Here is a 14,771-nt window from a genome sequence, read left to right on the forward strand (position 1 = left end):
ACTTAAACCTCAACAGTCTCCTAGGATTTAACTTGCACTCAACAATGAAATCCATTCATGATCCTATAATGAAGTACAATTTAAAATTTATTCTAAACTTATTCATGCAAGAATGAGTTCAAAGCCTTTCTAATTAAGTCCTAATAGATAGTAAGGGTTTAAATGACCCTCAATTTTTTTCCCCCTACACTAGCTCATGCACCAACTATCAAGTACCAAAACAATCAAGACAATAATATTTCAACTAAGTGCTTGAAATTTAACTTTTGAGATCCCAACTTGCATTTATTTTACCTAAGGGCATTAGCTTAGCTTTCATACAAAACTATAGGAAACTATACTCACTCTTTTCTTGCGAGAGTCTTAACTAATCACAACAAGGTTTCTACCCTTAGACATGCATAGTATTACGAGATCATTTTTTTTTCTTCTTTCATGATATTTCTTTTCAATGCAAATATATATCAGCTGATTTCTTTAAAAGCAGGCATATAAATCATTTTCCCCGTCAGTATTACGTTACAACCAATCATGTAAGACACTTTTTAATTAATGGGGCTATTGGGGTGACAACAAAAATACAAGCTAAGTAATACGATTCTAAGCAAGCAAGGCCTAATGTAAGTAGACAAAGAACTTAATAGTGCATAAGAAGTAAGAAATTTTTTTAAAAATGGCCAAAAGTCATGATTATTCATATCGAACATCATGTCATACAAACTAAAATCACAAGGGAATGCGCCATAGACTAGTCATCATAACGAACCACTTAACATGAGCAATGCATATAAGCACACAAATAAAATAACCCAAGCTCAAATACTCAAGGGCTCTAGCTAGAACATAGACATACCCTACCCAACTTAAAATCATACATTGTCCTCAATGTGACAAAAAAAAAAAAATATATGAGACCAAATAAAAGGAAAACAGAAAATTTTCTTGAAATTTGGCACACTGAATGGGGGTGATATTTGACGTAACAAAAATTAATTCTCTCCATCTTCTCATGGTCAACAAAAATCTAAAGATAAATTGAAAGAATCAAGATCAAGAAAAATAAAAACAACTGAAAGGAAACCTAAACTAAAAAAGTAATAAAAATGTAAATCCTGGCTGCCTCTAAGTAGCACAATTGTTTAAGGTTGGTATGCTCGATCCGACTCGACTTCATCAACTATAATCGCCATAGACCGCCAAATCTCCATATCCCACCCCCAACTTACGAGGTTAGTCGTTGTCTTGAAATGCGTATTAGAACAAATAGGATTATCGATAGTGGGAGAGTCAATCATACAATTTTTTTTTTTCAATTTTCTCTTCGTGACTCAAAATTAAGGACTCTTGAACAACATCAATAACAGTCCTAGCAGTCTTTAAGAAGGGTTGACCTAACAACACACACAATTCTGAAGAAGAAGAAGAATCAATATTCACATTAATCACATAGAAATCAGAAGGAAAAGTTAGGCCATTGACTCTAACAAGCATACCTTTAATCAAACCAACTGACCTAACAAGAGAATGATCAACTAACTACATCAAAATATCAGCAAGGTGCAAGATGTGGAATTGAAAGTTAGAATACACAGTGGCAGGCATTATGTTTATTGCATACCCTAAATCTAGCATGGCATGCTCAAATTTTCTAGTGCCTATCAGACAAGACACAGAAAACGTACTTGGGTCGTCCTGCTTAATAGGAAGATTACTTAATAGTATAACTTCCTATTTGACCTCTTTCTCTTGTTTTTTTCCCTTCTCCTCAAGAACTTCCACCCAAACTTTCTTGCCCTTTGCAATATGGTTTTTCCCACTTGAAGAATGGATAGATTTCACCTTCTCTTTATGCTCAACTTCCTTAGCAACAGTCAACTTGCTAGGAAAAGAAGCACGAGGAATATTAGCTTGTAAATTTAAAGGTGGATCAAATCTTACCCCTCGTTTTCTGGGCAGGCTGGCAATCTACTCCTCAATATTCTCAGCTTTCTCTTCACTTATAACCTCATTTGGCTCCTCAACAGACACCTCAGAGTTCTCCATACAACTTACAGTAGAAATGACACTAACATTACGCATATCGGGCACTAGTTGGGAAGAAAGCTTCCTATACTAAGTGTCTAGCCTACTGACCGCATCGGCCAGCTGGGAGATCTGAGTGGCCACACTCTGTATAGAAGAGGCAGTGGTCTGCTGTAACTCCCCTAGTTCTACTAAATCTACATGGTAAACTCTGCCAGGCTCTTCACTATATCCTCCAAGGGCATACTCGAACTGGTCTGACCCTTGTGTCCTTGGTTGCACTATATCCAACTGCCTTCCTGATTCCCAGCATAATTTACCTCTACAACAGGCTCCTGAGATTATGTCTTTATAGAGCAAACCTGTTTCATAAGAGTAGATAGCTCAACAGTTTTAGCTATAAGCTCACTTACCTCTTGTGAAGATGTGGATGACTGAGAGATGTGATCTTTGGTCCCAAATTACTGGTAATTTTCGGCCATGGTGGAAATCAACTTCATAGCTTGAGATGGACTTTTATTAACTAGTGCTTCACTTGCAGTTGCATCGATATTACTTTTATCCTCCTGTAGTAATTCCTCATAAAAATAGTGAATTAGGAGGTGATTTGGGATCTGGTGGTTGAGGAAGCCAATGTAGAGGCACTTGAACCTCTTCCAGTATTCGTATAGTTACTCCCCATGCCCCTGTAGAGGTAAATCTCTTTCCTGATTTTGGCGACTCTAGATGGTGATGCACCTTAATGGTAAATAGCACAAGTAGTCCTTCACATTATCCTTTAGAGAGAAGGGAAAGGCTCGTAGGTTGAACTGCTCCTCAGTTACACCGTGAGGGTGCATTCCACTGCACATAATGTCAAAGTCCTTTAGATGCTTGTGCGGATCCTCACCTGCACCAGAAAAAGAAGATAGTAAGTGAATGAGACTAGTTTTTAATTCAAAATTACATGTGGTATCAGGATAGATAATGCAGAGGGGCTGCTGAGTATGGTTAATAGCCGAGAGTTCCTTCAAGGTGCGCTCTTCAGGTTGCGTCATTATCTCTTGTTGAAACTCCTTTTCAGAATGCTCTTCTTCAGATTTTCCTTCTACACAGATTTATATTTGAATAACTCTCCGTTCTCTAGCTTCCCTTCTTCTTCTCATTTCCTCCATATCAAGCTCTGCAAAATACAACAAAGAATTTCAATCTTGGGAGGATTTTATCATACAAAGAAATAAAAATTCAAGAACGAACAAAGAACCGAATGAAGGAACTCTTTGAGGAGAAGACCTTGAGCAGAAGCAAGATCGTCCCAAATCTATTTTTTCATTGAATGTAAGTTTTACAGTAAATCAAGAACAAGATATGCATTTACATAAATCATAGCATTCATTAATAAAGAAAAACTTAGGGTTTCAGAAACTCTTACATTTGAAGACTATTCTTCAAGAATCCCTCGAAAAGTCATGAACGGACTTCCTTCTCCAAACGGGACACCACCAAATGGAGTCTCCTGTATTCTCCTTAGGGATTGAGAATGGCAGGAGGTGTGGGCTCTACCTTAGGGTTTTGCAAGAGGAAATGAGATGGAGAGGAGGAGAGGGGGGAGAAGAACTTTTCTTCTGTTTTCGTTTTTTCCATAGAGAACTATTATCTCAGTGTTTCATAGAGGAAGATAAATCTCCACCATCCCTTATCACATATGTGACTGAGAGAAATTAAGGGGATGGATTTGTAACTCCCTCCATTTAATTAATTAATATTAATTTAATAAAATTAAATTAATAATAATTATACATATAATAACAACCTCATTATATGTATATAAACTATATGTAATATCTCATATAGCACATAATCTATAGTTACATATTGTATCAAATACAATATAACCTATAGATGTATTTTCTCTCAACCATATATGGTGTTTAATATAAATCAAATTTATAGTAAACTCACTTATATGAGTTTCATTCATATAATTGATATTTGGATCATATCCAAATATTTAATTCCTCTCAACTTATTTATGATATTTAATATAAATCATATTTATATTAAATTTATTGATATGAATCTCATTCATATAATTAGTATTTGAATCATATTCAAATTTCTCTCATATTACCTTATACTATAATGTATTAAATACATTATATTAATTATATCACATATATAATTAATTTCCTCAATTAATTTGTTATATCACATATATAATTAATTCCCTCAATTAATTTGAACACTTCAAATTAATCCGAAAATAATTCTCAATTAAATTTCTGTTGGGCTACAGAGGGGACTTTATGGACCAGTAGATTGTAGCTCCAACGGTACTTGGATAATTAATTAAACTCTTTAATTAAATTACCCAACATCCTTTAACTGTCGGTCATTCCACTAAAGACTGACAGCTACACTCTTCGTACTACAGATAAATTTCTATGTCCATTGAATATAACCAATCAATAGTGTGATGACCCTTCACAAATTGCTCGTAAGTACAGTTGGGCCAAAATTACAGCTTTGCCTCTGTAGTTACATCTAACTCCTTAAGTACCACTGATCCCTCTAATGAACAATAAGTCATAGTCCAATTATGACCAAGTCCCTCTCGGGACAAGAGAGGGTGTGGCCACTATGTTTAAGCCCCAGAATCGGCCATTAAGGGAGTAACTTATCTACTTGCCCCTATATTGAGGAAGGAGTGAATTCCGTCTCGTGTAACTGTGTTCCCAACTCCCCAATCAGATGAATCCCTAAAATGGTAGGCTTATTGAGTTGGCAATCTGGCCACTCTCACCCATACAAATCAAAGGGCCTCCTTCAGCTCCGCCTTCATGACCATACACGAGATCATGTAGTCCCTCATTCATCGTAGATACTTGAGGATGTTCTTAACGATGGTCTAGTGATCAAATCCTGGATTAGACTGATATCTACTAACTATCCCCACTGTATAGCAGATGTTAGGTCATTACATACATCAAGTTGCCAACAACTAATGCATAGGGGATCCGTCTTATTTTCTCAACTTCTTGAGGTGTCTTAGGACATTGTTCTTAGATAATATAACTCCATGCCTAAATGGAAGAAACCCCTCTTGGAGTTTTGCATCAAAAACTTGACAAGCATGTTGTCAATGTATGATTCCTAAGACAAAGCTAGTGGTTTATTCTTTCGATCTTTAAAGATCTGAATGCCCAGAACAAATTGTGCCTTTCCCAAGTCTTTTATTTGGAATTAGGTCGCTAGTCAATTCTTAATTTCAGTCAATAGTCCTACATCATTCCAAATGAGTAGGATATTGTCTACATATAACACTAGAAAAGCTACTGAACTGTTGATGATCCTCTTGTATACACAAGGCTTATCAACATTCTTATCAACATTCTGATCAAAGCCATAAGATTTGATCGCAGTATCAAATATTATATTCCAAGATCGAGAAGTTTACTTCAATCGATAAATGGATCGATTAAGCCTGAAACTTTTTTCTCTTGACCTTGGGTTATGAATCCCTCAGGTTGCTCCATATAAGTGGTCTTCTCAAGATTGCCATTTAGAAAGGCAGTCTTGATGTCCATTTGCAATATCTTATAGTCATAATATGAAGAATAGACAGGAGGATCCGGATAGACTTCAACATGACAATAGGTGAGAAAGTATCCTTATAGTTGACTCCCTCAACTTGGGTATAACCCTTTGCCACAAGTCTAGTCTTGAAGGCTTGTACCTTCCTATCTGCACCCCGTTTTCTCTTGTAGATCCATTTATAACCTATAGGTTTTACTCCATTAGGTTGATCTACAAGATCCCAAGCTGAATTGAAATACATAAACTCCATTTCAAGATCCATAGCTTTGATCCATTCATCTTTGTCAACATCCTCCATTGCCTTCTTGTAAGATAATGGATTCTCAACATCTTCGTCAGCTACTATAGCTAGGATTTCTCTTAAACCCATGTAATGGACAGGTGACTTCAAAACCCTCCCATTACATCGAGGTTCCCTCAAACTTGAGGTGGATTTGACCTACTAGATGATCCAACTTATACAACTCTTGTTGAAGGTTCAGTAGTTTCTTTGAAAATTTCATTCAACACGATCTTACTGCGGGGTTTATGCTCCCTATGTGTTCCTCCTCTAGAAATATAGTTTTTGTCGATACAAACACTTTTTTTTTCTTTATGGTCATAAAAATAATCATCTCTCATTCCTTTAGGGTAACCTACAAATAGGAAAAATTTTGAAAGAGGTTCCAGTTTCTTAGGATTTACCTCAAGCACATGTATTGGGCAACCCTAGATTCTGAAATGGCATAAACTACCTTTACGACCATTTCATAATTCCAAAGGTGTTCTGGTAACACTCTTGGATGGAACACATTTCAAAATATATGTTGTAGTCTGTACTGCATAACCCAAAAACGAATCCGAAAGGGATGCATAACTCATCATAGATCGAACCATGTCCAACACGGTTCGATTTCTCCTTTCTGATACACCATTCTACTGAGGTGTACCAGGTGCTGAGAGTTGGGATACAGTTCCATGTTCTATCAAATAGTTTTGGAATGTAAGATCCAAAAACTCTCCACCTCAACCTGATCGAAATGTTTTGATCATTTTATTTAATACATTTTCAAATTTAGCCTTAAACTTTTTGAACTTTTCAAATGATTTAGACTTCTGCTGTACTAAATAAACATACCCATATCTTAAATAATCATCAGTAAAAGTGATGAAATATTCAAATTCTCCTCTTGCTTTAACATTCATCAGATCATAGAGGTCTGAATGTACAAACTTTAAGGGTTCTTTGGCCCTATGACCTTTTCCAGTAAAAGATCTTTTAGTCTTTTTGCCTTCATGGCATGACTCACACACTAGTAAAGAATATTCTTCTAACTTGCTTAGAAGTCCATTCTTGACCAATCTCTCAATTGTGTTGAAATTGATGTGGCCTAACCTTAGGTGCCAAAGACGAGAATTTTCTTTAGGAGAAATTTTAAGTCTTTTATTCTGAGTTATCGCAATTTTAAACATTTTAGTGTTAAGGAGGCTTTAGTTGCTAATGGTCTTAGCATATATAAATTATTTTCCAGATTAGCAAAACAAATATTAATATCATTCTTGGAAATAAATGTTTTATTTACAGAGAATTGTATAGAGTAGTTTTGTTCTAATAAACACTTTATAGAAATCAAGTTCCTTCTCAAACTAGGAACAACAAATATATTTTCCAGTAAAATATATCTATTCACATAAGACGGCATGCCCAGTTCCAATATACATCGTCATCTCTCCAGCTTCCAATTGCTGCAAGGAATTAATTCCCTGAAATGAAGAACAAACATGGTTAGTAGTGTTGGGCAGGTTAGTAATGGGTTTCAAGATATACCTTTGAAGAACCGTTGAAATCTCGATTTTCAGCTGCTAAATCCTCCAAATCTTTGTACAAAACACCACAATATATTTCCTACTATTCTCTTGGTGAGTTGTGGGACTCAAAATAAGTTGGAATCAAAGGGAATTTGGAGAAAGCTCACTGCAACAACCCAAATGAAGAACATCTTCTTCTACCCGAATTTTTCAGAAAAATTCAATCGGTTGCCCTTTTTTCAACTTCACTCAATCTCTTCAATATATTGCAAACTATCATGCAAAGAAATTTGTTGCATGGGATCCAACTCATGCTTGGAGTAATTGAAGGTTGAAGATCATGGGTTCTTTGTCAGCTACTTTGAAGATGAAGATGAAAAATCTCATTTTTCCTTATGTGTAATTTTATTTCCAAAATCCAAAATTAATTTTAAAATCATATTTTATTTCTCAAATCAAAATTTATCAATATTACAAATTAATTTCATAAATTATTTTTCTAATAAAATTAATAAATAATTATTTAAACAATTTAAATAATTCTAATTAATTTAATATCCAATATTAAAATGGTTTTACACAAAACCATCTTCAAATATTTAAATCATATTTAAATATATATTCTCCAATTTTGTTTGATTCTAATTTGAACGTTTTAAATTCTCGTAGACCTACAGATCATGGGCTCTAACGATCCGAGATTAATCGACTAAACTCATTAGACTGATCTAATCCCCATTCGTTAACTAATGGGTCACTCCACTAAAGTCCATAGTTGAACTCCCCTCACTGTAGATATATTATGTCCACTCGATATAACCATGCTTAGTAAGTCAACCATTCACAGGTTGTTCGTAATAACGACTGGGTCAAATCTCTGTTTTACCCCTAAAATTACCTCTTGTTCTTTAAGTCCCCACTGATCCCCTAATGAACAATTGTTTTGTGATCCAATCAACAAAATAAAATCCCTCTCGAGCCAATGAGAGGGCAGGGCCCCTTGTTCAAGACCCAGAATCAGCACTTTAGGGAACAACCTTTCTACCATCCCTAAAGCGGGTAGGAGTGAATTCCATCTTGCACCCTATGTCCCCAACTATCTATCCGATCTTACCCCTGAAATGGGAGGTTTACTGAGCCAGCGCTGTTGAGCCAACCTTCACTATGCAAATCTAAGGATAATTCCAAATAAACAGGAGTTCATAGTTAGCTCAGGATTAAGGTTAAGTTAGCTAGGTCATCGCTTTGAAATAGTCAGTCTTAAACAGTAAACAACGTTATAAAGTAAGAGTGACTAATTTCGTGGTCCGATCTTGTACAAACCCTTTTGCACAAGGACACCCTCCTACTCCTTATGTCCCAACATGAATGAATTAGGATCATATCGTTTGTAGCAGTTTACAACTCCTTGTAACTGAAGGATATCATACCAAGAGTTCCATGAGCGGGTTCAGATCGCTCCAATTTCACAGTGACTGAAACAAAAAACACATACATTTCACACAAATAGTTATGCATATAAACCTAATTATCGGCATATTCAGAATACAATAATTAACAAGGAAATGGTTCATACCAGTTGAAGACTTTCTTCGCATGTCTGAACCCTAAGAAGCGGAAACCCTCCCAACAGATCTGCAAGCACTCGGCGAGTATGTCGACTACAACAACACGATCAGAATGTACACAAACACTGCAGGGGGGACGACACCACCACAAGAGAAACCCAGGTACCCTCAGAGTCGAAAACCCAAAGAGTGGGCTTTGGTGAGTTAGGTAGAGGACGGAGGATAACGCGTTGTGTAGACGATAAGCAAGTGGGAGATGAAACTATTCTATCGTATAGCGGAAATGCTTATCGTATAGAAGAGCTACACGATCGTGTATAAAAGGCAAAATAATCGTTTTGAGAAAACATGTGGTAGACGATCGTTTAACGGACGAGCTTTTATCGTATAGGCTCTCGTGGTCGCTTTCACGAATTCTTTTGGGCGCGGACGAAAAAAATGAATACACACTAATGAAAAATGAAAACGATTTTCATTTTTAATCCGTCGGTTACCATAACCATCGCAACCCACTTCCCACATCCGAACGTGGATAAATTAGTTAATTATCATATAATTAATTAATTAATTAATTAATAAATATAATCATATTATATTTATATCCTATAGTTTGATATCACATATCTACTATAGTATTTTCTCCTCTACTTGATATAAATCATATTTATATCTAATTTCCTCCAAATTAATGTATCTCATACATTTAGCCAATTATATCATATATAATTAACCAATCCAATTATAACATATATAGTTGAACTTCCTCTTGTCAATTTGAACATTTCAAATTAACTTAAACACTGGTTCTCGACTTTATCCTAGCTACCCAGGTGACTTAATAGACCTGTGGCTCGAAGCTTCAACGGTACGTGAATAGCTGACTAAACTCTTTAGCCATGAGATCTACCATCCGTTAACTGTCAGTGATTCCATTAAAGACCAATGGCTGAATTCTTCTTACCACAGATATATTTCTGTGTCCATTGGATATAACCAATCATGAGTATGATGACCCTTCACAGATGCTCGTAAGTACAGCTAGGCCAATTTACCATTTTGCCCCTATAGTTACATCTCACTTCTTAAGTACCACTGATTCCTTTAATGAACAATACAACATAGTCCAACTATGTGTGAACACCTCTCGGGCCAAGAGAAGGTGTATGGTGGCACATCGTTCAAGCCCCAGAATCAGTCCTTAAGGGAGCCATTTATCTATTTACCCCTGCCTTGGGGAAGGAGTGAATTCCATCTTGTGTAGCTGAGTTCCCAACTCCCAAATCAGACGAATCCCCAAAATGGTAGGTTTGAATCGACGACCTGGCCACTCGCACCCATACAAATCAAAGAACCGCCCTAAATGGTAGGACTTCTCAACTCACTCAGGATTAAGGTCATGTTACCTATGTCATCCTAGTGAAGTGAAGTCTCTGTCATGAATGGTGTTATATAACGAGACATTAACACTTCGTGATCAGGTCTTATACAAACTCTTTGTATAGGACGCCCCCACTTGCATGTCCCCAACACGAATGATCAGGATCAAACCATCTGTGACAAGTCACAACACTTGTGACCATTCCACAAAGCGGGCCGCGTTCGTAGCATTATCAGGATAAGGTCTCCCTCCTTTATCCATTTACTACAGACCATTTTGGTTATTACTCAAGACATGATCCATTTGTATGTCACCACATACATGCTTGAGTCAGATATAGATAACCAGGGATTTTATGTTTATTGGTTTGTGGTAAAGCAAATAAAACAAATAACCGAGTAAAACAACAAGATGTGAAGTAAATATCATATATTAACAATACAGGTGTTCATATATACTGTTTATAAACTATAGAAAATGAGACTTTAGGGTAACAACCCCAACAGTAACAACTACAGAGCAGGTCACATCCAATAGTATTGCCAGAATAAAGTACCAAACCTTATTCATATACTATGATCATTTTGACTATTTACTCAATCCTAATCCACCTTTATATCTCCACATAAAGTTCAAGTACTCATCCAATAGTCAAGGGACTTTTAAGTTTATTGGATTTCTATCAAGCAATAAATCTATTTATTAACACCTTTATTGAATTTTCAGAATAAGTTTTATTGTTTACATACCACGAGTTTTAGGACATAAAACCCAACAAGTAGCGCCTGAATCAATTATCTGGGCTTAATCATCATTATCCACTAAACAACTCTCCAATACAAGTAAATCAAATTTACTTTACATGACCTTCTTCTTTCCTGCTAAGTATTTGGGACAGTTCCTCTTCCAATGTCCCTCGTGGTCCCAATGGAAATAAATTTCCTTTGCAACCTTGACCTTCTTACCCTTATGAGCAGTAGCTAGTGGGTTAGTTTTTCCCTTTTCACCTTTCTTCTTCTTCCACGTTTTGGTATCAAAAAAAGAATGCACAAACTTAGTTCCAAAGGAATATCATCTGTAGAACTTCTTTGAGGATGAGGCAACATTTATCTCTCCTTTTGTTCCTTGTTTTTCATCATGGACTGAAAAGTCTGAAGCTCATTAAGCAAGGTGGTCAGGTTGTAGTCAATTCGATTCATAACAGCATTGCTACGGAACTGTAGAAAACTTTCAGGTAAAGATTCCAAGATGAAGCTAACCTGACTGGCCTCATCAATGACAGACCCATTCATCTTCGCCACGTTGGAGTAGACCATCATGTTGCGAATATGTTCTCTAACAGATGCCTCTTCTTGTATAGGGCATTGAAGATGTGTTTAAGAGCGTCATGCCTGAGTTGCGCGGGCGGTTGTCTTCTTGGCCAAGAATTTTAAAAGGTTTGCTAAGATATAAGCTTGGGCCTTCTCGCTTGCATATGTCCAGTGCTCATATGCCTCTTGAACATTTCAAATGGCATTTGGAGTAGGAATAAGAGGACAATCCTCCATTAGGATAAAACGGAGATCATCAATGATTAAATCGTGTGGATTGTGTTTTTCCAGGTTGTATAATTTCCATCCATTAGTTTTTCGGTGGCAAGCAAATTAAATGTCGTGGTAGTCATAGTTAATAAATCTCTGAAACCATACAAATTATTTATATTAGTAATCTTTATATTAACCTATTTTGAAAAATCAATCAAATTTGACAAAATAATCTAATGTACCATAAGTGACATCTATTTTCCAATGATGTTTCAGTGAGTCAGGACAAAATCCATCATAGGGTGATCAGGTGCCTCTTCACTAAAATGAGACTATCTCAACCAATAGATAGAACAACTCCTTATTACTATAACTATCAGTCACCATTGTTCGGTCCATAAATTATTAAACTCGCTTAACATTTCTTATGAGTGTAACCTCTCATTTTAGATTCTAAAGGTTCGTCCCAATGAGCCAACCATAGGGAAACCTCATTGGGACAAAAACTAAAGTAATTCTATCCATTACTGGAGTTAGAGGTAATGAATCATGCAAATGCTATCCATAAGGGGACACAAGCAAAGGTGCTTTGAGGCCGAGTATGAAACTTTACTACCAACTAATGAGAGAGACCATGGGATATGTTGACACGTGTTCTGCTCCCACTTACTGTAAACACTCTCTCCTTTCACCTTGATATATACAAACACCATCCGTAGGGGGACATAAGCAAAGATGTCTCAAAGTTGAGTATAGATCTTACGGTGTGAACTTTTAGGGAGAAACGTGAAAAAATAAAATGAAGTATCATATACCCCATTTTCCTTCCATTGAGTGTTATACCTAGGGTTATTTAACTTAAGAAAATCTGACTACTGATTTTTAAATAAGTGTTTTGTTTCATTTTCCCAAAAACAACATTTACTTTATATGGTTAAAAAACTTTGATTAATGTTTATTAAACACTTTAATAAACCTCAATCAACCATTGCATGCTTGTAACAAATCTATCTAATTCACCTTTCTAAGTAAGGGTATTACATTTGCATCAACTTAAATACCCAGCCTAGTGTTCGAGATAAATGGTGGTGGGGCAGGCTTGGTCTTGGCTGGTGTTTTTACCCTTGGTTTAGGGGCAGACTTGGGTTTTTGTGAGTTTTTAGCCTTAGACAGAGAAGTTTTGGCCGGAGGGCTTATAGGTTTCTTGGAGCTCTTGGCCAAAGCTTTCATGGAGATAGAAGGAGGTGTAAGGGCGTCCAGACGCTGAGTAGAGGTAGCGCCACCGTAAGAGGCTTTCGATTGGGTAGGGACGGAGGTTGATTTCCTAGGGCTAGGTGGTGGTGAACTCGAAAATGAAGAAGATGAAAAGAAACTTACCGGTGAATCGTTGCCTAGGCTGTAGCTTTGGTTCTGAGAATCTGAGTTGGACGACATTGTTCACCGAAGATGCTGAGCGAAAGAGGAAAATGGAGGTTTGTTGAATCTGAGGTTCTAGGGTTTTTGAAGAAATGGAGGTTCGTAGGCACAGTGAAGGAGAAGAAGAAATGGTTTGGTTCAAGTGAGGTTTTTATAGGGGGAGAGGATGATCACAGCTGACATCAGGTGGCGCCTAACATCTGCAATTAATGCAAAGTGGAAGGGTCGCCTCGTTTAGCCAAAACACTCGAGTGTTTTGTGTTTTCAAGACGCGTCCTTTCAACTGCCCTCTGCGTTAGACTTGTGTCTAACATGTCCAATGTTTCCGTTTTAATTATACACAACCTTTCTAAAAGAAAAACAATTAACTTTCCAAATTTTGTAAAGGCAAAATAATCAACTTAAAACCCTCAAACAACTAAACTAACAAATTCAAACATAACTTAAAATACAAAATGCAAAAGAATAAGGTTGAGAGAGGTGTCCCTGGAAGATGTGGCGTTACAACCCCAGAGATGCCTCAACGCGAGCTTCAACTTGTCTCGTGTAGCACAAGAGATGACTTTTGGCGTTCCACTTCGTCTTCAAAGTATGGCTTAACCCTTTGGCCGTTTACTTTGGACGCATCAGTGCCATCTTCTCGCATTAATTCCACAGTACTGTAGGGAAAGATCGTTTTAATTATGAAGGGCCCGGACCATCTAGATTTCAATTTCCCTGGAAACAAACGCAAGCGTGAGTTGAACAATAAAACTTTCTGATCAACAACAAGTACCTTCTTGCTGATGCATTAATCGTGCCAACGCTTTGTGTTTTCCTTGTAGACCTTGTTGTTTTCATATGCGTTCATTCGCCATTCTTCGAGCTCGTTGAGCTGAAGCTTGCGTTGAATGCCTGCCGCATCCGGGTTCATGTTCAACTTCTTTACTACCCAAAATGCCTTATGCTCTAACTCTACAGGAAGATGACATGCTTTACCAAATACAAGTGAGTAAGAAGACATGCCTATAGGCATTTTGTATGTAGTCCTGTAGGCTCAGAGTGCTTCATCCAGTCTCTGCCCCAATCTTTCCGCGTTGTGCTGATAACTTTTTCCAGAATTGATTTGATTTCTCGATTTGAAATTCCTGCCTGGCCGTTTGTCTGAGGGTGGTAGGCGATAGCAATTTTATGCCTGATATTATATTTTGCAAGTAATTTTGAAACGATGCAATTGATAAAATGTGTGCTTTCATCGCTTATCAGAGCTCTCGGCATTCCATAGCGTGTGAAAATATTCCTGACAAGAAATTTAGATACAGTAGACGCGTCATTTCTGGCACAGGCTACTGCCTCTACCAACTTAGATACATAGTCTACAGCGAACAAGATATATTGTTGACCATAAGACAAAGGGAATGGGCCCATAAAATCTATGCCCCAGACATCAAACAAATCCACTTCAAAAATATTATTCAAGAGCATTGCATCCCTGAAGAAATATTCCCTGGGCGTTGGTAG

The sequence above is a fragment of the Benincasa hispida genome, chromosome 10 (assembly GCF_009727055.1).
Source record: "Benincasa hispida cultivar B227 chromosome 10, ASM972705v1, whole genome shotgun sequence".
Lineage (NCBI taxonomy): Eukaryota > Viridiplantae > Streptophyta > Magnoliopsida > Cucurbitales > Cucurbitaceae > Benincasa > Benincasa hispida.